This window comes from Homarus americanus, unplaced genomic scaffold (genome assembly GCF_018991925.1).
Source record: "Homarus americanus isolate GMGI-L3 unplaced genomic scaffold, GMGI_Hamer_2.0 scaffold2539, whole genome shotgun sequence".
Lineage (NCBI taxonomy): Eukaryota > Metazoa > Arthropoda > Malacostraca > Decapoda > Nephropidae > Homarus > Homarus americanus.
This window is the reverse complement of record NW_024725489.1, coordinates 4,448,269-4,474,601: the sequence shown is the minus strand read 5'-3', so window position 1 is coordinate 4,474,601 and position 26,333 is coordinate 4,448,269. Positions and strand designations below refer to the sequence as shown.

Genomic DNA, 26,333 nt, shown 5'->3' with positions numbered 1-26,333 from the left:
TACCACCCTAACCTAACCTAACCTAACCACCTCCTCCAGGCAACGTTAGGGTGTTTGATTATATGAGAAGTAAGCTTGAGGGGGAAGGCTACTACTCTTCAGGTGACACATGACCGGGCGGAGTCTTGTGTCGCCGAAAGTGAAACTCCTTATCTTAATGAGTTTATCAAAGACTTGCCAACACTCGGGCTTCTTTTTGTTGTTATTCCCGTTAAACACTTGTCTGTTTGATTCTCTGGCCCTTATACCTCAACAACAACACTCGCTTTATCTGTTAAAAAAACAATCTTTAACTTATCAATTAAATTACCCTGTGCGTTATCTTAAGTTTTCTTGTTGTGTTGAAATCTTAAAAGTTTTGATTTAGATTTGATGTCTTCGAGAACTTAACCGTAGTGTGGTGTGAACGTAATCAGCTGTTAGAGAACGTTACCAGTTGTTAGAGAACGTTACCAATTGTTAGAGAACGTTACCAATTGTTAGAGAACGTAACCAGTGATGTCGTCTGAACTCTTAGAGAAATTTAGCTTTTTAACAGTGTCGAATGAACTTCTTGAGAACTCGTGGTCTTTGGGGTCAAGTGAACTCTTAGTGAACTCTTTTCTAATGACTTTTTGTACTGTTCATGAGTCAGTCTTAAGGGTTTTCGACATCAGCTGTAGGGTTGAAGAGCGTTGTTTTGTCGTCTTCCAGGTGATAGATGTACAGGAAATTACATACTAGTCAAATGTGAATGTTAAACCCCGTAGACTCGTTGATAGTCTCCCCTCCTCCCACCACTACCATCGCCTACCACCACTACCACCATCTCCTACCCACAACTACCACCATCTCCTACCCACAACTACCACCATCCCCTACCCACCACTACCACCATCCCCTACTCCACCACTACCACCATCCTCACCCACCACTACTTCACCATCCCTACCACCACTACCATCATCGCCTACCACCACTACCACGCCTACCACCACTACCACCACACCCACCACCACCATCCCCACCCACCACCACCATCCCTACCCACCACTACCATCCCCACCACCACTACCATCCCCACCACTACCATCCCTTTACCCACCACTACCATCCTGCACCCACCACTACCATCCCTACCCACCACACCACCATTCCTGCACTCACCACACTCACCATTCCTACCCACCACCACCATCCCTACCCACCACCACCATCCCTACCCACCACCACCATCCCTACCCACCACCACCATCCCTACCCACCACTACCATCCCTACTCCACCAATTTCACATCCCTACCTCCACCACTACCATCCCTACCCACCACCACCATTCCTACCCACCATCAACATCCCTACTCTACCACTGCCACCATCCCCACTACCTACTTCACCATCCCTTCCCCAATACACCAACCCTACCGACTACTTCAACATCCCCACCCACCACCAACATCCCTACCCACCACCACTATCCTTCCCACTACCACCGTCCCACGAATTTACCACCATCCTATCGACCACCACCATCCGCACCCACCACTACCATCCCTACCCACCACTACTCATCCCTACCCACCACTACCATCCTTCCACACTACTAATCTACCTTCAATGGCTTACCACCATCCCCACCACTAACACCATCCCTACCCACCACTACCATCCGTACCACCACATCATCCTTCCCACTACCACCATCCCTACCCACCACTACCATCCCTTCCCACTACCACCAACCCTACCCACTACCACCATCCCTACCCACCACTACCATCCCTTCCCACTACCACCAACCCTACCCACTACCACCATCCCTACCCACCACTACCATCCGTACCCACCACTACCATCCCTTCCCACCACCACCATCCCTACCATCACCCATCTCATCTTCGATCGTGGAAAGGAATTAAAATTTACGTCTTTTATTTTGCTTTTTAATTACGTATTTTGGAGAGAGAGAGAGAGAGAGAGAGAGAGAGAGAGAGAGAGAGAGCATCATATATATCCTCATCATATATTCTTATACCCGCTTCTTTTTTCCAGGTGGGTGGTCGTCTGTGTACCTGCAGCGTGAGTGTTTGTTTAACAATTAGTAGTAGTATATAGTAGTAATGGTAGTGTTAATAGTAGTAGTAATGGTAGTGTTAGTAGTAGTAGTAATGGTAGTGTTAGTAGTAGTAGTAATGGTAGTGTTAGTAGTAGTTGTATCTATTTTGTCAGTATTAGTTCCCTTCATAAAATATACAGTATCTATTCGCCCGTTCACCACTTCCCACCGCCCGTCCACCACCTCTGTCCACCCACCCCCTGTCCACCCATTCCCCACCGCCCGTCCACCTAATTTACCCGCCCGTCCACCCACCCCACCGCCCGTCCACCCACTTCACCGCCGTCCACCCACCCCCCACCGCCCGTCCACCCCACTCCCCACTCCCCACCGCCCGTCCACCCACCCCCACCGCCCGTCCACCCACTCCCCACCGCCTGTCCACCCACTCCCTGTCCACCACCCTGTCCACCCATTCCCCACCGCCCGTCCACCCCCACCGCCCGTCCACCCACTCCCACCGCCTGTCCAACGCACACCCCCACCGCCCGTCCACCACTCCCCACCGCCCGTCCACCCACTCCCCCACCGCCCGTCCACCCACCCCCACCGCCCGTCCACCCACTCCCCACCGCCCGTCCACCCACTCCCCACCGCCCCCACCGCCCGTCTGTCCACCCACTCCCCACCGCCCGTCCACCCACTCCACCGCCCGTCCACCCCACTCCCCACCGCCCGTCCACCCACACCCCCACCGCCCGTCCACCCACTCTACCGCCCGTCCACCCACCCCCCCCCACCGCCCGTCCACCCACTCCCCACCGCCCGTCCACCTCCCCCCACCGCCCGTCCACCCACCCCCCACCGCCCGTCCACCCACTCCCCACCGCCCGTCCACCCACCCCCACCGCCCGTCCACCCATTCCCCACCGCCCGTCCACCACTCCACCCCCACCGCCCGTCCACCCACTCCCCACCGCCCGTCCACCCACTCCCCACCCCCCGTCCACCCACTCCCCCACCCATCTGTACGTGTAAAATTCGATTCGGTTTAGTAACTTGAGAAGGACTTGATAGAACAACACAATTATTATCTAAGTCAACTAATATAATCCCTCCTTTTACAACTTTATTCACAATAGTTATGACTCCTGTTTAACCTTTAATTTTACAAGTTATATATTACTTATTCATATATAACTTGTTTCACGTAACTGTGGGTTTAATTATATATGTTAAATTCTTCATCTGGTGAAAATAAACCAACAGGTATTAATCAGCTTATCTTATTATCTTATTATCTTCACACACACACAAGAGTACGTGGCGGTGTTTATTACTTTGGGCGTTTAAATGGTGTGTAATCAATAAGTGATTTTGTATTTTAATGATAATGAAGTAATAATGATGCGAAATGGAATAGTAATACTGGTTATTGATAATACTGATCCTGAAAACAATAATAATGATGAAAGGATCACATGGAGATTAAACGCCCAACATAAGTGCACCTATCCTATCCTATCCTATTCTAACCAAACCTATCCTAACCAACCCTATCCTAAACCTCAGCATAAATGAACCAGATAAAAAAAATAAATTAAAGGATATTGGTGTGGTTGGTGTTTCATCTTGACACTCACCGCTGGGTATATACCATAGCGGGAATTCTAAACTTGCATCATGTGCAGTAAACGGCTCGGTATGGTACCCTGGTATCCATCCGGTCCTGAGTCGAGTAAACAAAGCTCCTCTTCCGTTTTTTATGTACTTTTTTCTGTGTGTCCGTGCGTCCGTGTCCGGCTTTGTTCAGAGAAAAATAAATTAAGACAATAGAAGTTCTGAGTGATGATATGCGTAAAGGAGAAGACTTTTAAGTGGTGTTGAAAGACATGGTACACTCCAACGTTGATGTTTTCCGGTGAATTTTTGAGTAGTGTGACTTTTTTTTTTCTTACCCCGCTGCCATCATGAAGCACCATGTAGGTCTCTCCACAAAGTATTCATTGAGTTGTTGCTGCTAGATTTAGACATAATTCAGTGATATTTTCCTTCTGTTTACTTTATATATGTGTGTGTGTGTGTGTGTGTGTGTGTGTGTTGTACTGTACTGTATAAGTAGGCCGTTGTTATAACTAGCGGTCCTTACTCCTTAACCCAACCTACCGAAGTACGATGCTTAACCCCTCGAATACGATGATTTAACCTCTTGAGTACGACGACAACCGCCTCGAGTACAAAGACAAAACCCCTGAGTGCAATGATGGGGTAGATGAAAACTGTATATTGAGTACTAATAGGAACAGCAGAGAGCAGGAAGTAAAGTTTAGTGGTCTAGTTCCGGGGTGGATGACACACACACACACACATGCTTTGATAATAATAATGATGAAAATTAAGCGTAAAGTCATATACAGTATAATCAATGGAGATTTGATGTGTCTCTTAAAGTTAACTCATACTATGGAATGTTATACGTATATTATTAATGGCTAGTAATATAATTTTTTAACAGCGTAAGATGTTAAGACCGGTGTATAAACTTATGGTACATTATCAAGTACTACTGGCTGGCTAGTTCAGATAAAGTATTTTTTTTAAATTTCTAGTTTGTTATAATTTTACTTGTATATTACCATGAACAAGATGAGGTAAGCACATAACACTACCTTAGTCAGGGTTCACTGGGGTTCTTTACCAAGGAGATAAGAATATACTTGGCCTAGCTATAGCGGTAGAATAGCCACCGAGACGCAAACCTTAACTACATCTGTCTGATTGAGGTCATTTTAAGAGACCAAATTTGGTAATGTTTTGGATATGAATTTTTTATTTTAAGTTATGATGCCTTGTTGAGGATGTTAAGTGAAGTTGTGTACGTAAGTTAGTCTCGGCGGTTATTTTGGTGTCGAATTTGTACGTTCATGATTTCGAGATAAATATTCACCGCACTAACCTCTGTGAATCCGGATCCCAGGATATTTAGATTACTTGTGAATGAACGTGATTGTTCAAAATGTCTTTATAGTTGTTTCTACGTATTGACGGAGGGTTAAATACGGTGCGTGGCGTCAAGGTTTCGTAGTGGACAATCCAAGGATATTTAGATTAAAAACATTCTAAGCCTGACTTGTCAAAACATATAGTAAATAACACTAGGAAACTTATGTCATATATTTTATAAGTGGGACTTCCAAAAAAATAAGTTACCAGACACCACAAGATGAATTTTTTGGTGTTTTTTTTAGGGTAATGTTTGTCGATACAGTTAGAGGCTACCGGTAGTAGTTTGGACAGTGTGTATATGACCGGTAATTCCGTATATATAAGTTCAAACCGGTAGGAAATTTGGTCAATATGATAGTGAGATGTTAGTGGTTATGGTAGCAGAGACACGGTGGCTCTCGGTCGTTACCCAGATAACAGCATCCGTTCTCTCCTCCCCTCTCCTCCCTGCCACAGGATACTGCTGTTCACGTCGCCCTCTGAGTTGACCACACTCTTTATTCTTTAAAACCATAACACATCTTGTTTTTAATGCTGAATTTACCTTAATGTTTTCTTTATTTTTAAGAGAAATAGTTTATTGTGTTTTGTGGTTTTGTGAGGTTGTTGTAAAGGAGTAAATGGAGTGTGTTAAGTGGTGGGCCGTACAGGATATACTAGAGATAAGCCAGGCTGTGTGGTTTCTTCCTCCCCGCCAGAGGTCAGTGTCATGGCTGTTACTAGGAGGTCTGTGTACTGGGGCTTACTTGGATGATCGTCTGTTTTATGCTATTTAACCTAACCTAACCTAACCTAACCTGATCATGTAACTAAAGAGAATAATAATCGCATAAAACTGACGATTGTCCAAGTGGGATGACACGGTACTGGGTTGGTTCAGGCCTCTCAACAATTATGGCGCTGACTTTATTAATGAAGACGTAAACAAGGTAAAAATGCACCTTTAAAGTTGACTTAAGTAAATTACGTATATTAATTTCAAAAACTGCATCAAAATTATATTAAAACTAGCTTTAGTTAATGCCCACTAACCATAAAGTTAGGAGATATAATTAAATTGGAATACAGTTACAAAGGATTTAATTCTAAGGCTATTTAAGATTAGTATTTTTGTACATATTGTTAGGAGGAAGGTTAAAAATGAAGACCTTGTTCCCCTGTTGTTATTTAGTAAAGTGAGTTGGGGTGTCCTCGATATTACCTTAAGCGTTTCTATAGTTACTAACCATAGCAATAAAATAAAGTGAGTAAATTCGCGGTGCGTGTTTGGGATAAATCTGAAATATAATTTACATCTTCTCATATTCTATCGTTGTGAATTGTTGGAATAATCTACCAAAAGGTTTTGTGACAACGCCAAGTATAGTAACTGTTTTCGGTATAAAATTGACAAATCAGGCACATGAATGCCCACTACTTACCAGTGGTGTATAACAGTAAAGTGACCGACAACCCCACCGTGTAGTAAGCTGACATGTTGCGATCGGTACCTCAGCTGCCCAGAGAGATTAGAGTGCCTGCAATTGCCCAGCTTATACTACAGACGGGCAAAGGGGGGGGGGCTAATTGATGTTTATAAACATCTCAAGGAGCACTACTCAGTCGAGTGTCCAAACCTGGAGCTGGCGGACGCCCACCCCACAAGGGGTCACAGTTATAAGTTGAAGAAGCCGCAAGTCGAGAAAACTGTGAGGGCAAACTTTTTCGGAGTGAGAGTTGTTTACTCTTGGAACAATCTACCAGAGAGTATTGTGCCGGCACCAAGTGTGAGCCGTTTCAAGACCAGACTTGACCAACAATGGAGCAGGTTCAGATACATTCATGAGCCAGTGCATTCCCACGCGGCTAACGAGATGATCAGTGGCGAAGAGGATAAAGGTAAAAAAGTTAAAAACTAGCATGCGCATTTGACTCCTGGTTTGCCAAGATGTATCAGTTAGCCGTGGTAAGGCCGTGTCGTTCTCTAGTGTGTGTGTGGTACTTAAGAAAACGCGGCTGATGGGGGAACTCTTCCATTGACAAACTTGCAAATACTTATCGGACTTGTAGAGTTATTATACACCCCCGCTGCTTATTTATGGATATATATTGATTTTTACGTGGTTTTCAGTCGTCATTTTTATCTCCCATAAGTATTATGAAACGCATGGAGGAAGAAAATCTGGAAAATCAATTCGGAAGATGTTTTGAGAAAGAACCAGACATAAAAAGAATCCCGGCAGAATTTTTAAGTACATTAACGCAACTGTGAAGAAATGTATGTCCCAGATTTCAGAAGATATGGCCAATAATAATGTCATGTGCTGAAATTGTATCAAGCAGACTAGCCTTAAACTGTAGCCACTCAGAAAACAGTACAGGGAAATGTAGACCCCAACTGGAGAAACTTGTTCAAAATGGTAAACAAAATCCCGCGAATACCTGCGTGCATAAACGAGAAGTGAAATGAAGACAGAAAGGTTTGTCGACCTTCAAGAGGGTGAGAACGACTATTAATGATATATAAAAAACCTCCTGTAGGTGAAAATCAATTAATTGTATTCATCAGTGCACAGAAATAAGAAACTGGAAAATATATCGGCCATGAAAAAGACATTGTTGAAGGGATTTAAGGATGGAAAGTGAATTAAAGAGATCTACCTCTAGTCGTACACGAAATACTCAAGTGGGAGGAAACCAACAGGAAGTTGATGAAGTAAAATTTAAAATGGTGTGAAAGGTAACAAGTGTGAGAGGTAACAGGTGTGAGAGGTAACAGGTGTGAGAGGTAACAGGTGTGAGAGGTAACAGGTGTGAGAGGTAACAAGTGTGAAAGGTAACAGGTGTGAGAGGTAACAGGTGTGAGAGGTAACAGGTGTGAGAGGTAACAAGTGTGAGAGGTAACAGGTGTGAGAGGTAACAGGTGTGAGAGGTAACAAGTGTGAGAGGTAACAATTGTGAGAGGTAACAAGTGTGATATTCAACCGCAAAAACTACCATACAGGAAAAAAAAAAAGATAAAATGCATATGGATTAAAAGTCAACACTCTTCCCACGATGCGAAAAGATAGGATGGAAAAAATATCTCGGTCAATCAATTCAACTTGCCGAATGGACGCACTTTTTGAATACGTCGAGGGTCACCATACACAAGGGTTTAAGTAGTTGTACTCAAGGGGTTGTCACTATACACAAGGGTTTAAGTAGTTGTACTCAAGGGTTTAAGTCGCCATACTCAACGGGTAGTCGCCATCTCAAACGGTTAATCTGTCGTACCAAAGGATTAAAAACGACTACATTTTTGTGAAAGGATCTACGTCACAACCAAACAGGTCTCAGGTACCAACATAACCAAACAGGTGTCAGGTGTACCAACATAACCAAACCGGTGTCAGGTGTACCAACATAACCAAACCGGTGTCAGGTGTACCAACATAACCAAACAGGTGTCAGGTGTACCAACATAACCAAACAGGTGTCAGGTGTACCAACATAACCAAACAGGTGTCAGGTGTACCAACATAACCAAACAGGTGTCAGGTGTACCAACATAACCAAACAGGTGTCAGGTGTACCAACATAACCAAACAGGTGTCAGGTGTACCAACATAACCAAACCGGTGTCAGGTGTACCAACATAACCAAACAGGTGTCAGGTGTACCAACATAACCAAACAGGTGTCAGGTGTACCAACATAACCAAACAGGTCTCAGGTTTACCAACATAACCAAACAGGTGTCAGGTGTACCAACATAACCAAACAGGTCTCAGGTTTACCAACATAACCAAACAGGTCTCAGGTTTACCAACATAAATACAAACTTCGATTTTTTATTTTGTTTTCAATTCGTTTTTCAAGTTGTCTGTTTTTCTTCTTGTCGGTGTTGTCTGCTAACTTCCTTTTGGTCGGTTGTACACGAGGAGACGACAGTACTCTTACATCACTGATTAGTAAAGGTTTATTTATGACATTCTACAACTAAGACAAATTGACTAGACAGAAAAATGGTTAAGACGATGGTCAAACCCAACCCAGCCGGACCAAGAGAGACACTATCCATACAACTCAAAATCGGTTTACCTTGGGACGTTATTTCTTAGATTTTCTTAATGTTGTTTCAGACAATACACAAAGTATTTGTTTTAACACAGTTCTACTTTGTTTCCCACCTGGCAGATGTTCTACTCATGTCCTCAAGTTCCAGTCAATTGTTGTAAATTTTTCCTCGTTAGTAACAAGGAAATTTGGGATCAGTTATATTGATATTTCTTCCTGTTTGGTTTTCTGTGTGCGCGCGCCTTCTACGTGCGCGCGCCCGCCCGCCCGCCCGCCCGCCCGTGTGTGTGTGTGCCATGGGTTGGAAAGAAGAGGCGCAGGTATAACCATTAAGTGTGCTATAGAGATCTGGTCGTCTAGAAGAATGAGTGTTGTCTTGGCAAATTGTCCTTCTCAAACTTGTCTCCTGAGAGAGGAAAACTGCTAAACGGAGAAATTAATTTTAAAATGTTTTTTTCCTAAAGCGGGTAATGGTGGCTAGTAAGTAGAGGAGAGAGCGTCGTTTAGTATCCCGGGAACACAGTGTGAGGCTGGACTTTATTTAATGTTATACCTCACGTTATAATAAAGAGGGAAAAATAAGACTTAAGATAATAGCAATGAGGATAATCAATTTAAGGTAATGTAATAAGTTAATGATGAGAATGTTTGGCCGAGTCTCGACAGTATCTTGTTTTGGCTTCATCAACTGGATTGAATTTATCAGAAATATCCACCTTCTTTGTTGAAAGCGAGCTAATGAAGGCGAGTTGAACCATTTTGTGCCGCGAGTTGAGGTGTAATTAAACACCTAAAAACTTACTACCTGGTGCAACACTCCCGGTATAGGCCGTTACTGTGTTGTGCTGTACCTTCCTTAAGTTTGGTGTTATGTGAAAGAAGAATAATTAACGGCTCAAAATATACAGGATGGTCAAAAAGTTCCTATCTATGTCATCGTACTAACCGTATATACTGTGCAGGTGTATATTGCCTACAACAGGTCACTTTATTCTGGTATGTATGATTCATATGGCTTTATACAGTATTGTAATCCGTGGTCCCCAGTCTTACTCAGCCGGGACAAAGACTACAGTATTTCTACGCTAACCTGACCCATGGGCCCCGCCCCTCTTCTATACTAATAGCTGATTAGTTCATAGAAAATTCAAACTAAAGGTGTTCACAATTGGTAAGCAGACCTGTTATTATATAAAATAATGCTAATAATATAGATTATCAAAATGCAAAACATTTCAAGGCATTAACACTTCAGAGAGGATGTTATAAAATTTTAATTGTTTATCTCTAAAAGCTCGATATAAATACGCGCTTATATACGCGCAGTCCTCCGGGGAAGGTAAATCGCTCAGGGGAACCAATCAGCTATTTGTAGCAATAGACGAGGGGCGGGGCTTACGGGCCAGCTTAGTGTGGAAATATTATAGTCAAAGTTGTATACCATAGTTGGCTTATGACGGATATTAACACACACATACACGTTGTTGAAGAGCTCCACTACTGTATCTAACCCATATTTAGGTTAAGTATGGCTTCGTTTGGGTCACTACACTTAAGACGTTTGTTGTTATAAAAGCTTTTGTCCCGTGTTCAAAAATTGCATCACCAGACTTGTCTAAACCTTGAGAAACCACGAACATATTCTCGGGTCCTTTTAAACCTTTAAGTCCCATGGTGCAGGTGGGGATGAAGCTCCTGGTCTGAAATAGGGAAAGTCAACCACACTAACGCTGTACCACCCCCTACTGTTGATACCATAATCGAAAACTGGCCAATTATCGCAATTCTTCTTAACACTGACGGTAACTAAGCATAGAGGAAGCCTGAAAGTATTCCAACTAACTGTGAGAAAGTTATCACGGAGGTACGTTAAGGAGTGAGAGGCGGGTGCTGTGAAGACTAACTTTTCCTGGGTTGGGTTGGGTTGGGTTGGGTTGGATTGGTTAGGTTAGGTTAGTAATCTTAGTTCAGCTTTGGTAGGTTAGAATCACTCGAGCAAGTAAAACGCAACTTAGTCTTGTGTTGAAAAGATTCTGGGCCATCTGTCCTGTAGTACTAAGTTGTCACACATCAACGACTAACCATATTCTTTGGCGTCTGTTGTGTAAATCTTCGCTGACGATCCTGAAGAAGTCAATGCAGGTGATGGTACTGACCCGACGATCATTAGCTAGGTTGTACAGTTCAAGGCGCTGGTCCACTGGCACACAGGAGACGCTATGGCATCTTATATTGGCACCCATAGGAGATACGGTATACACAGCTTTCGGTACACAAGGCAGTGTGACCGACGCTCCACTCCACTTACCCAACCAGCGGTGGCTATTATACAGTATATAGTAACAGGAAGCGAGCGCTCTACCCATTAAGATATATCAGGGAATACTTTACTCTATTATCTTGTGACCGTATGTCGTAGTGAGTTATCTACAGGACCATGTTGGCATTTCATTAAAGAAGAAACATAGAGATGCTGACATATTCTCTCTCTCTCTCTCTCTCTCTCTCTCTCTCTCTCTCTCTCTCTCTCTCTCTCTCTCTCTCTCTCATATAGAGTAAACAGTAGATCAAACAATATAAATCTCTCTCTATTGTTTAATATTTACTGAAGAGAACCTGCTGACCCTGGTGGTTCCTTCTGTCGAGTGCGGAGAGAGACACAGATGGACTGCATAACGACTCTTTCATCGTTACTGTGGATGGTAGTAACGTGATCCAAGCCAAAAACCATATATGTGTGTGTGTGTGGCAAAATTACCCAAGATTTAATAGTTAAACAAATAAATACCAATTAGCTTAATCCCTGAGTCAGGAATTAACGAAATCAAATTTACTCCGATTCCTAGTTCATAAGAGAGACATGCTGCTGATATAGACGCGCGGGAGACCTGACGACAAAACCTCACCTTCTTCATAAAAGTATCAAGGTAATAAATGGCTTGAGGTGGAGGACAGTGAACGTGAATGTCGTTTAAAGGAAAAGTGCTGGCTAAAAGCTGGTGGACTGGAGGCTAGGAGGATAAAGTAGGCAGGAGGATAAAGTAGGCAGGAATCTATGGGGAGTATGGGTAGTGATGGGTATAGTAAGGTATTGCTAGTGTCGCGTCCTTTCTACACAACACTACTTTTTATCGGCTGTGGGTGTAACTGCTCCGTCTGCTGTAGGTTGTGTCTATCTCGTGTCATTTGTTTTAATTTATTTTTAGATACGAGTTGTGAGCTATTATCAGTCGTCTAGAGCCATTCAGAAATTATTAGTACAGTTGCCTCGGGAATATGAAGAAGAAAAGAGCTAAAGAAGGTGAGGAGAAGGAACAATATACAGAGAAGGTGAGACGACCAGTGAAAAACTAATGCTGAAAATGATCTAATAAAAGGTGGTGGTGATGACGACGATGGTGAGTGACGGTCACCTCACAGAACACCTTCAAGATGACGATGACAGCGAGGTGTGGCTAAAGCAGGACCTCGGCTGAAGGAGGTTCTCGTCTGAAGGGGGACCTCGGCTGAAGGTGGACCTTGGCTGAAGGACGACCAACTGAAGGAGGTTCTCGGCTGAAGGTGGACCTCGGCTGAAGGATGTCCTCGGCTGAAGGAGGTTCTCGGTTGAAGGGGGACCTCGGTTACGGCACCCCGGGATGAGTGTCGTGGTGGAGGGACAACTGTGGGTGGCGAGGGTCACCAGAAGGAGGACTTGAGGTAAAATTATAGGAGAGGATTATGTGCTTGTATATACCCGTACTCGCACCCGTGCACACACTTACAGGCACGTACACGCGCGCACACAATTGTATGCAAGTACAGTCATGCACGTACTCATTCACATGTACGCACGGACACTCACATGCACACACGGACACTTACATGCACGTACATTTACATACACACACGTCTCGTCTGCCCTGTACACCTCCAGGTGAAACTTGTCTGCTGACGAGGAGGAAAGAGGAGGATTAGGAGGAGAGAGTAGGAGGATATGAAGGAGATGAGTAGGATGTAGAGGAGAGGTAAATATCGAGGTGAGAGAAGGTGGTGACGAAGAGAAGGATTAGAAGGAGAGGAGAAGGAGGAGGATGAAGATGATGAAAGGAAAGAGAGGGGAGAATAATTTGTAACGGAAAGATGGAAATCACCAAAATGATCAGAAAGGAAAATGAGTAGGAGGAGGAGGGAGAGAGGGAGATGAGTAAGAAAGAAGAAGAGGAGGGGAAGAGGAACATTAGTTAGGAAGAAGAGGAATAGGAGGGAAACAGGAAGATTAATTACTAGAAGTAAAGGAGGAAGAGGAAGATAAGTAAGGGAGAGAATGGAAAGAGAAAGATTAGTAAGGAAGAGTGAGGAAGATGAGTAAGGAAGAGGAATAGAATAGTTACGAGAAGGTGAGAGGAGGAGAGTAAGGAGGCCAAAGGAATTCTACCCTATACACAGTCTTCAAGGGCCAAGTGATCACCTCAGAGCTGGTTATAATAATATATACGTGTCATACTGTATAATATAGGAGACAGATTCTTATACTTTATGATATAAGTGTAGTATATGTTGATGGAGAGATAGAGGGGAAAGGGCGAATGTTGGAGAAGGGGGAAAGGCGAATGTTGGAGAGGGGGGAAAAGGCGAATGTTGGAGAATGGGGGAAAAGGCGAATGTTGGAGAATGGGGAAAGGCGAATGTTGGAGAGTGAGTTAAAGTTAATATTGAATTGCCAGAAATTGTATGAGGAAAGTGTCAGTAAAATTGTATGACTTTTGCTGCCGGTGGCGATTAATTATCTTCAACGTGGACGGATCTTGAGGCCATTTCCTCGATCAAAGGAGAAACATTGTTCTATTTTTGGTGCTCGGAAGCTGTATGCAGTACACAGAAGCCTACTGTGACACTGAACAGATCCTTCTTAATTTAGTTCCCCGAGACTTATACCGGTATACATTTATTTTAGAACGGTATTTTCCTGGGTATTAAGATGATGAGTATATATTGTTTAATGCAGTGCGGCCGTCCAGGAAAATAGTGACCACATGTCCAGGAATAACTCTGGTGATAAGTTGAACACCTATGTTGGAATACTGAAGGACTTAAGGGTGACACAGTCAGCTCGGCTAATCTTCTCACTTAAACTCTAACAGGTATGTAAATAAGGTTCTTTACGATTAGGGTAAAGGTAAAAGAAAACCATCTTTCTTATATATAGGGAAAATTTACCGAGATTTCGCCTATCTATCGTAGTCTCGTCTCGGTTTAGTGTTATATATCATTAAACAATATATTATATATATTCACTGATGAGTTTATTTATTTTTTCGTTCGTAAGTTGTACACTTAAATCTTGATCTCGATTTCTCACGAGGCTGCATATTGGCAGAAGAATGAAAGTAGTGGCGTCCCTTACCTAGGGTTGCCATACGTCCGTATTTTCCCGGACATGTCCTCCATTTAGGTCTCGAAATCTACATCCGGAAGGAATTTTTAAAATTCTTCAAAGTCCGGAATTTCAGTATCCATCATTTTCTCCACGGTAAAAAACATGAAACTGTAATGACGAGAGAGAGAGAGAGAGGGGGGGAAGGTGGAAACCGTAGAGATCTCGATCAGTTTTCGTCAGCTGATAAGGCACTTGTACGCCTGTACGGTGTTGTCAACTTAGCTGTCAAATATTTGATTGATAAGGGGGTAGAAGTTGATGAAGTGTTTTGACCAAGTTAGTAACCTGAAGCAGTTTGTGGAAAATTACAAGAGTGATGCAGAATTTAGTAATCTGCCAACACATAAAAAGTGGACCAGATACTTTGAAAAATCAAAGAACATTGAATGCCACTCAGAATTGCTAAGAATTGCACAATTCTTTGCTATATCATCTCACAATGCAAATGTAGAAAGAGTTTTTTCACTGATGCAAAGTCAATGGACAAAGGAAAGGAACAAATTGAGTGTTGAAACAATGAAAGGCATTCTGACTGTACAGTACAACTTCCGAGAAACACCTTGCAGTGACTTGCTCAAACAGGTCTCTTCATCTCGCTCGCCAGTCTGTCTTGCTCTATGTCAATTTTAATCTTATTATAATATTGCCTTTTAATTCAGTTATGCTTTTAGGTGATGATAAAAGTTGTGGTTTAGTTAATTACTGTAGATGCGGTAATTGTCTTGTTGAATTTCTGTTTTCCCGCTACAGTATTATGGTAACTGATTTTATGGTTGCATTTCTCTTGTGTTATGAAAGTTTAATAAATTTCCTTTAAAAGTTTGAGGATGGGAGGGAGTGACGGGTATAAAGGGATTGCGGTGGTCATATAAATCAGTTATACGAGTATATGCAGTATCGTATTTTAAAGAACCATCTATAAGAGTTTCCCCAACTCCCGCCGATCCATTGAAGAAAACTTGTAGTCCTAGTGATGGGTGACTTAAAAAGGTTTACCTGAATGTATTGGTGTATTTTAAAGAAGCTGTCAATAACACTATTTGTCGACAGATCCACCAGGAACACGTGTAGAATGTTCATGATCAGTTCCATCTTCTATAATGTTATTCAAGGACGCTCGTGCTGCCGCTTATATTACGGTGGAAGGATATCCCTGCACGTCTTTCGCACTTGGTGGATTATCACTAATAGCTTTTAGAAATATGGATGAGGTCAGTGATTGAAAGTAGGATATACTGCTGGTGGTGGTTTTGACGTTGGGGGTGTGTAGGGCTACGCCAACACACGTTATGTTACCAAGGGAGATTTTCGCCACGTCCTAACCTTCACTATTCTCTAGATCAGGAACGCAACCTAACTAACCTAACTTATCGTAACCTAACCTAGCAAGTCTAACTTAACACAACCTAACAAACTTAATTTTTATCCTTATCTAACTGTACGTAACTTATCCTTGTTTAGTCTGTCGCATCCTTATCTAACCTAAATACCTAACCTAACCCTAACCCAATTTAACATATCCTAACCAATCCCCACATCTATAATTTCTTGAATTCTAATCATCCTCTAACTTAACCAAACCTACCCACAACCTAACATAATCTGGCCCATTGTAACCTAACCTAAACCAAAGCTAACTTACCTTATATTTTCTAAATTCTAATCTAAGCCTAACCTCACCTACTTTAAACCTTACCTACTCATAAGCTAACCTGACGTAACTTAATCGATCCCTCAGTATTAGTATGAAAATTATTCGGTGATAGCGATAGCAAAATATAAAATACAGTGTGACGGGCCGAGTTCTTCTCATTTTATAATTTACCATCCAGATATTCTTTTCTGTTATTATTCTTCAATTCTTTATTTATAAATATACTTTCTATTCTTATACAAGTAATTCTCTTCTCAGTTATGTATGTTCTCTATATTAAACTTTCATGGTGTATTTATTTAATAATTTCTATGCTGTGTCGTTAGTTCCACAATGTACATACATGTCTTATCTTTCTTTTCTTGTACTTTCCAAGTCTTTCATTTCTTTCATATATATTATATATACTCAGTTTCAATGTTCTTACCTTTCGGGAGTATACTCTGTTTTATGTCTATTCTTATACATGGGTTAGTCTGGGGAACCATGTTATTCTTAGTACCACACTTTTTATACTTACAAAGGGTAGCTGCTACCACCCAGACTTTTCATTATATAGCATAACTCATGGAAAGTTTTTGGGTAGTGTGGTAGATGTATGGGCACGTGAGTAAGTATTATTTTCTGGGAACCAATGTTTAGAAGGAGTAGAGTGGTGATACTAGTAGATTACTAATTCAATATTTATTAACACAGGGAGTGAATAAGATGCCTCTTAGATTCACTCTTTTACTTTTACTTTTATCCTCTTCGCCACTGATCGGCTTGTTAGCCGCTTGGGCGATCGGTCACGTTTCTTTTCATTTATCTTCTTCACCAAAAGATCGGCTCGCTAGCCGCCCGGGCGACCGGTCACGTCTCTGTCACGCACTGTTGGCAAATACTGGGCATGCACCGGCTCCTGAATGTACCTGAACCCGCTCCAGTGTTGGTCAAGTCTTGTCTTGAAAGAGCTCACACTCGGTGCCGTCACAACACTCTCTGGTAGATTGTTCCAAGAGTTTACAACTCTCACTCCGAAAAAGTTTGCCCTCACGGTTTTCTGGAATTGCGGCTTCTTCAATCTTGAGCTGTGACCCCTTGTGGGGCGAGCGTCCGCCAGCTCCAAGTAAGGACACTCAACTGAGTAGTGCCCCCTGAGATGCTTACTATACACCTCAACTAGGTCCCCCCTTGCCCGTCTGTAGTATAAGCTAGGCAAGTTCAGGCGCTCCAATCTCTCAGGGTAGCTGAGGTGCCGAAGTGCAGGCACCAGTCTGGTGGCCCTCCTTTGAACATTCTCAACCAACTGACAGTCCCTAGCATATCTCGAGGACCAGATGGGGTGACAGTACTCCAGATGGGGAAGCACTTCACTCCTGAAGATCGTTACGAGGGACGGACCGTCTAGATATCTGAACGACCTTCTTATAAGACCCAATAATATATTTGCCTGATTTACCTTCTTCTCGCAATGGCCCGAGAACTTCAGCTCATTGTCAACATACACACCTAGGTCCATCTCACACAGTCTCAACTAGTGCAGTTTCTTCATCCCGTTGAGACATACGATACGCCTCCTTACCGTTGGTACGCCCCAGGTGCATCCTCTTACACTTCGTGACATTGAATCTCAGCAGCCATTTCTTCGACCATTCCTGGAGCCCACAGAGGTCCTTCTGCAGCTCTTCACAGTCCGATTGGTTCTTAATTTCCCGAAATAACTTGGGGTCATCGGCAAACATTTGTATGGAGGAGTGTACAACGTCAGGCATGTCATTTATGAAACAAACAAACAAACAACAACGGGCCCAATACACTGCCCTGTGGTACCCCACTTGTTACAGGTACAGATGACGATTTCGTGCCATTAATCACCACACACTGCTTGCGGTCATGTAGAAAGTCTTCTATCCACGCTAGGACATTTCCCCGAATTCAGTACCCTTCCAGTTTGATTTTCAGCCTTTCATAGGGTACACTGTCGAAAGCCTTGGCAAAATCTAGGTAAATATTGTCGATATTACCACCACGTTCCAGAATATGGGTCCAAATATCCAATACCTTGAGCAATTGTGTTAAGCAAGAGCGCCCCGGTATAAAACCGTATTGGCAATCTTTTACAAGGCTGTTTCGTAGTAGATGTTCTATCGCGGCATCTCTGTTAATACTCTCAAGTACTTTACATATTATGCTGGTCGGGCTCACCGGTCTATAGTTGTTCGTGGAGTGACGATCGCCCTTCTTGAAGATAGGACTCGCATAAGCCACTTTCCATTCACTGGGGACCATTTGTTCATCCAGGCATTTACAAAACAGGATCTTCAGGGGCTCGGCAAGCTCGTTGCACAACTCTCTTAGTACTCTAGGATGCACCATGTCAGGTCCGGGACTCTTATGGACCTTTAGTGTTGACAGTTTATTTCTAATACCCTCTTCTGTGAACACAATGTGGGTCAGTGCTGTGTCGAACCGTCTGTCCTCAAACGCAGGAAGGTTAGTTGCATCCTCTCTTGTGAACGCTGAGGAAAAGAAGCTGTTCAATGCCTCAGCTTTATCCTGGTCAGAATCTGCGTAACTACCATCTTCAAGCCTCAGGTCTGATACTCTTGCTCGCGTTTTCAATTTCGACTTTGCATAGCGGTAAAACGCCTTTGGGTTTGACTTGGCCTCGCTTGCAACCAGCCTCTGGAACTCCTTTTCAGCCCTCCTACACTCTATCTTTGCTTGGTTTCTGGCTCTTGCATACATCTTCCTGTCTTGCTCATCGTTTGACCCAACCCACGTCTTGAATTTCTGGGTTTTCTTCTTAATTTTGTCGACCGCCGCATGGTCCATGTGTAGGGATCCCCTCGTATTCCTAGAAGCACTGGGTTTGGTCTTGGGTATACATTTATCGATCAAATGGGTCATTTTACTAGTTATGATATTCAGCGTAGTGTCTGCGTTCTTGTACCTTAATAAGTCAGGCCAGTTGTCACTCAGACAAAACAGAACCGAAATTAATTTATTAAGTCATCAAACACTTCAAGAACTTATTACCTCATTAAACACCTCCAAATACTTATTACTTCATTAGACAATTGTGGTATTATTACCTTGACAAATGAGATTCCGTAATTATTATTCACAAGATATCACTGGACCCTCAGGTCTTACTTTAACAAGTAACAAATTACCTCTTCAATTCTTTGTTAGAACTTTGCATCATAGATCCGGAGCGGCCTTCTACACCCAAGGTCAGACCCTCCGATAGAGACTTTCCAATGACTGCTCCACCCTACAAAGAGAGCTGGTAGCAATCTCAAAGGCCCTACAACACGCTGCAACACAACACAACAAGTCCATCATAATTCACACGGACTCGAAATCGGCCATGCAGGCGCTGCAACACAGTCAACCAAGAGACAACGTCCACATCATAACCTCGATCCTCGCACAGCTACAGGAATTCCAAAGCCAAAACCGCCCAGTCGTCTTACACTGGATTCCTAGTCATGTAGGGATCGGAGGAAACGACGTGGCAGACGAAGCAGCCAAGGCAGCTACACGTTCTAGTAGCGTACACATCCAAGTTCCAGCAAGTGTGCAACAGATCAAGAATCACCTCAGAAAGACTAGCAAGCTCCACATCAAAAAGAGATTCCTTCACGCATTCAACGCTGGTTCCCAATCACCCAAATGGTACCTGGCGGCTACAAAAGGGGAACCACCTTTCGCAGACAAGAAAACACCAAGACAAACCCAAGTCAGCCTTCATCGACTACGACTAGGGTACAAGTGCTCCTGGCAGATGATCGGAAATGACGTCATGGAATGCACCTACTGTCAGGAGCCAGCAGCCAACCCACTTGAACACTATCTCCTCGATTGCGAAGTCACACAAAACCTCGAAACAGAACTCAAATCTCCCAAGAAGCACACACAACACCAGCGGCCACTCTAACCCGAAAAGGCCCTTACAGACCACATTCACCACCTACTCCGGGTCATCACACGATACCCACCACCCAGATAGCTTAAAAGTATCCTCTCCCAGCAAGTGCGGACCCCAGTTCGGGGGCGCGCCACTCAGGCTGACCACGTCCAAGAGTGGGGGTTGGTGGTGCGTCCACTGATCGGGGGGTCCGCTCACACTGCAACCTGCAGTATCCTTCCAATCTGCAGGTGGGACCACCTCCAATCCTAATCCGGTCTGCTGCTCCAGGAGCTCCAGCCGGAACCACCAAACGGGCCGCCTACAGGCAAAGGCCCGTGTCGGACTACGGTCCGACAATCTTAACAACAACAACTGTGCTCCTATGTATTTCAGTTTCACCACTTTTTCTTCAATTCCTAATAATCTTTTTTCACCCCATAACTCATGACTCCAAAGCCAAGCGAGAAGATGATTCTACTCACAGCTCTCAAACAGACAAGACCTCCTCTAAACAACTCCTCACCACACAACAACTCCCTAACACTGTATTGTACATATAATGTATATTTATAGAAAACGCCATTGTGAGTTTTCCTTCTCACCTCCATCCTTAGTGCGAGATCACCCTACATAGACCTACGCTACAATCGGTGACCCCCGGAGTAACGCATTCACACAGGATGGATGAGAAACGGATCACTCTTCCAGTCTTCAATCACAACATTGAAAGACTGGCTAATCAAAAATGGCAGCTCTCTTCGGCTCAACAGCTAAAGACGAGCAAAAGTACGTCGCCCTTGTCTGTTCCTTGCCCACAGAAGTTGCCACATAAGTCTCAGAAGTCATCACCAACCCTCCAGCTGACAACAAATTCGCAGCTCTACGAGATGCTCTCAAGAGGCGATACCAGCGGCCTGACACCAGTCTCCTGCAAGACCTATCAAGTCTACCCCTCGGCAACTCAACGCCTGCACGCCCAGCTTCACTCCCCACAGAAGTTCGCCTCGCCCTGTCCGCACTGGACTACTCTACAGCCTGGCGACCTACGCAGCCACGGCAGACAGAGTATTCCTTGAATACACTGCTGTGCGCCATGCTGCCGCGGACAACTCAGTGGCCACACCGTCACTTTCCTCCGATCTTGTCGCCGGATCAACACTCCTCAGACGAGCAACACCTCACAAGACATGAGGAACCTACTACAATCTCTACACCGCAGGATGGACACCCTCGAGCAGCTCTACTCCTCCAAGCCTGGCCTACCTGTCCTCTAAGATACATCGACCCACATGGGCTCCCTTAGAAACCTTCCTGGCCCAAAGGACCCTTCCAGGTAGTGCACCTTGACATCGTGGGACCTCTTCCATCATCCTGCGGCAACACCTACATCTTCACCTGCATTGATCGTTTCACCAGGTGGACAGAAGCCATGCCTAATGCTACAGCGTAGTCCGCCGTCCGCGCCTTCCTGTCTGGTTGGGTCTCCCGTTTCGGTCCTCCCACGACTGTCATCACTGACCGATGAGTCCAGTTTGAGTCACAACTCTGTGAAGTCTCCTGCAATTTACTCAGCACTTCCAGACACCGCACTACTTCACCCACCCTCTCAATCAACGGCATGGTAGAGTGGTTTCATCGTCAACTGAAGGACGCCATCAAGGCACAGCACGACCCCTACAGCTGGACGGATGCTCTACATAGTGCTCCTTGGCATCCGCGCATCACACAAAGAATACATGGACTGCAGCCAAGCAGATATCACCCTAGGCGAACCCCTTCGCCTCCCAAGAACTTCTCACCTACTCCTGGCCTCGACCACTTCACTCCTGCTGTCCGTCACGACCTACCAAACACTACGACAGGCAGTTTCTGCATTCAGGCTACTGCCCTCGCCAGCCTTCCCATCGCCTGAACACATTTATATCTCGCTTGATTTATATATTCTACACACGGAAGTAGGTTGTGTAAAAGGTGTCTTATGAACTTCCTGGTGCGTTGCGATAACTGTTCGTAACTACCATTGTGTGGGAATTCAAATATCCGGCATCTGGGCGGGCGGAAGAATACATCCGCTTTCACGAAAAAGTCTCTCTCTCGCTCTCGCGCTCTCTCTCTCTCTCTCTCTCTCTCCCCATTTGTTCGGAAAGCATAAAGATCGGTATATCTTATCTCCGAGCTGATAAAGAGTGATAATTAAGTACCTTGTGTGATGGTTTCAATGTACCTGTAGTAATATTTGTACAGGGCAGGGTACCAGGGGAAGGTTATTGGGGTCCGACATCAGATAGATGATAAACCGGGAGGTAGTAACGTGATGCTCTATGTATGATAATATTGGTGATTTTAATGGTCATGAAAATACTACCAATAGTAGAGAATAATAATAGTGATAATGGCATTAATGATAGTAGAAAACAAAATAATAATAATATATAACGATGGTGATGAAAATATTAGAATAGTACTAATAACGATGATAATGATTATAAAACTAACAACAGCAATGATAATAACAATAAAAAAATTCTAATGGACAGAAATAAACATAGCCTAACAAGGATACTCCGGTAGAGTTAGTTTTTGTCAATAGAAAGACTCGACTAAAATTTAAGGTGTTGAATGTAAATAAAGTGAGTCCGTCAGTCAATATGACCAACCGGAGACGTTTCCTGTTGGTCTGATAATCTGGTGTTCATGCGTGTGTGACGAACAGACAATTAGACAGGGAATGTGTGCATACCTGTACGTTATCAGTTAACACGAATCTATTTTAAAAAATATATTGTACTTGTTATGCAGTTAAATTACGCGTATTTGGTTTTGTAAATGTGATAAAAAACTTGACTATTTTGTTTTTATGGTGACTAGTGTATAAATAATATAGAATACGCAATTAAGGGCCTTTAGTTGTTAATGTGGAGTAAAACTTCTTAACTTCACTTATGCGGTGTAATGATCAGCATGCTCGGCTCACTGGCTTAGTGGTCCCGGATTCGATTCCTGGGCATGGTGAAACTATGGAATTCCGTACCCCCATTACTGAGACACTGAATATAGAATGGTACTACATGAATACTATTTCAACAGAATGACAGTGTTAAAACATATTTGGTGCTTGAAGAGAAGCTATACTTTCCATATTGTAAGTATAACATTAAATGTATATCCTCATAGATTAAATCTGGTGAAATTAGTATATTCTATATTGATCTTCACCAGCCTTCTATGTACGCCCTGGAAACCCTCATGTTCTGGAGTTTTGTATCTCAGGGGACACGGTTTCATTCACCCATCCCAGTCTCTACCTTCCCTTGGCCCTCCTACCCTCAACTTTGCCCATTAATATTTCTGTTATTATCCCTCATCCCTAATTATATGACCAAATTTTCCTGTTTTTCTTTTTCTGTACATTTCAAGTATTTATCTTGAAGGTACGCTATCTTCGTAGTTCTTTGTTTGTTTCCTGACGATTATGTATCTATATCTCTCTCTCCTGGTACTACATTTCAAAGGCCTCTATCTGGTATTCTCTGCTGAAAGTGTCCACGCTTCTGACCCAGACAATAATCCTTGCCATATTCAGCCTTTCGGCAGCTTTGTCTCAAATTGGAATTAATATCTCTCGTCATTAGGTCTTTTAAGGTTGCTTAAAAGAAATTTTAGGGATAATGTGTGTGTGGGGGGGGGAGATTTGTATGTGACCGCATGTATATTTGTGCGTGTTTTATTAGGCTCTTAATATGTTACTTGTATATGTAGAAAAACACTTGACATACACTCAGGTATTTAATTCGAATCCCTGTTATGGTAAAAGTTATTCTTATAATTGGTTGGAGGGTGAACAAAATCACACCAAGTCCACCGTGATGTAAGCTGATTGGTCCAATCCCACCATGATATTTACAGTCGGAAAATATCCACGTCAACTAAAAATCACCCAATTAGATACATTCTCACATCTTCACTTTTCGAAGGATCTTTGTTAAACGAATCTAAGTGGGATCTGCTGCCCATCCAGTGTCCTTGGGCGGGAAGGTTATATATAGAAAAACTGTAGGAAAACATGTGAGGAATCTATAAGGCAGTTGAAATACAGAGTTCAGAGGAAAATTATTACTGAATTTATGAGCCGTTGGCGAGATAATGTTGTCCAGTAAACACGGGTAAGAAGAGTTTTGTCGCCAGTAAGGGCGTGTGTGTCCTTGTCTCCAGTGAGGGTGTGTACCGTGTGTCACATCATGGCCCGTCACCCATATTCATAAACATGTGAAGGTGTTGACGTTGGAATCCGTTTTTTATGCCGGTGATAATGGTCGATGACGCGACTGTGTTGTGTCTCCACTGATGCCAACATGCGCAAGGACATGTCAACAGTATAATGTTGGACCGAGATACGGAAGTAGACTGTAAGTGAGACGTATAATAACATGTTTATCCCGGAACGAAACCAGGACATTGGGTAGGTCAGACAAAGTTAGGTCATTAGAAATTACGAGGGATATTATTGACTTTATTTTTACTCTTATGTTAATGTTTGCTTGCTACATAGATGTTCAGTAATGCACGTCTTATCTGATTACAGTGAATGTTGAAACAGAAATAGTGTATAGTGTGTGTGTGTGTGTGTGTGTGTGTGTGTGTGTGTGTGTGTGTGTGTGTGTGTGTGTGTGTGTGTGTGTGTGTGTGTGTGTGTGTGTGTGTGTGTGTGTGTGTGTGTGTGTGTGTGTGTGTGTGTGTGTGTGTGTGTGTGTTTTATTAGGTTGTTAATATGTACTTATATATATAGAAAACACATGACATACATTCGAGGTCCTGTTATGGGTAAAGTTATTCATGTAATGCACCATTAGAACATTAAAACTGTTGGAAACCACAGGGCAAATTCCCGGAGTTTTATCACCCTCATCCGTTGACGAGGGTCGCTGTGGCTAAAGAGGAACGGAGAACAAGGTGTGGCGGTCACATTAACTTGTAAAATTTGAATTATTTCACTTTACCGCCACAGCTCCGCAAGGCACTGTATTAGTCGAATCTGAACCCATGGTATAGTTTGAATCCATATCCTTGACCCATACTGAAGGTAGAACCCATATCCTTGACCCATACTGAAGGTAGAACCCATATCCTTGACCCATAATGGAGATAGAGCCATATCCTTAACCCGCCAATGGGATAGATAACATATCCTTAACCCATACACGAGATACAACCCATATCCTTAACCCATAATGGAGATTGATCCCATATCCTTGACCCATACACGAGATAGAACCCATCGCTAGCCCATAATGGAGATAGAACCCTTATCATGACCATACACGAGATAGAACCCATATCCTTGACCCATACACGAGACGAGCCCATATCCTTGACCCATACACGAGATAGAACCCATATCCTTCCAGCCCATACACGAAGAGATAGAACCTATATCCTTGACCCATACACGGAGATAGAACCCATATCCTTGACCCATACTGGAGATAGAACCCATATCCTTGACCCATAATGGAGATAGAACCCATATCCTTGACCCATAATGGAGATAGAACCCATATCCTTGACCCATACTGGAGATAGAACCCATATCCTTGACCCATAATGGATATAGAACCCATATCCTTGACCCATACACGAGATAGAACCCATATCCTTGACCCATACTGGAGATAGAACCCACATCCTTGACCCATAATGGAGATAGAACCCATATCCTTGACCCATAATGGAGATAGAACCCATATCCTTGACCCATACTGGAGATAGAACCCATATCCTTGACCCATAATGGAGATAGAACCCATATCCTTGACCCATAATGGAGATAGAACCCATATCCTTGACCCATACTGGAGATAGAACCCATATCCTTGACCCATAATGGATATAGAACCCATATCCTTGACCCATACACGAGATAGAACCCATATCCTTGACCCATACTGGAGATAGAACCCACATCCTTGACCCATAATGGAGATAGAACCCATATCCTTGACCCATACACGAGATAGAACCATATCCTTGGCCCATACACGAGATAAAAACCCATATCCTTGACCCATACACGAGATAGAACCCATATCCTTGACCCATACTGGAGATAGAACCCATATCCTTGACCCATACTGGAGATAGAACCCATATCCTTGACCCACACTGGAGATATAACCCTTATCCTTGACACATACACGAGATAAAACTCACATCCTTGACCCATACTGGAGATAGAACCCATATCCTTGACCCATACTGGAGATAGAACCCATATCCTTGACCCATACT

General features: G+C 43.4%; 1 protein-coding gene across 5 annotated transcripts in view; it reads left to right on the top strand.

The window, feature by feature from the left end:
* The window catches only part of LOC121865027 (Friend leukemia integration 1 transcription factor-like), a 213,235-nt gene that overhangs the window by 136,350 nt on the left and 50,552 nt on the right, over positions 1-26,333 (top strand). For 2 of the 5 annotated variants that reach the window (XM_042364345.1, XM_042364341.1), the window contains one exon: positions 2,031-2,057. The exons of the other annotated variants lie outside the window; for them this stretch is intronic. The gene's annotated coding sequence lies outside the window, so the exon portion shown is untranslated. The remainder of the gene's footprint in view (positions 1-2,030; positions 2,058-26,333) is intronic. 5 annotated transcript variants of the gene reach the window in all.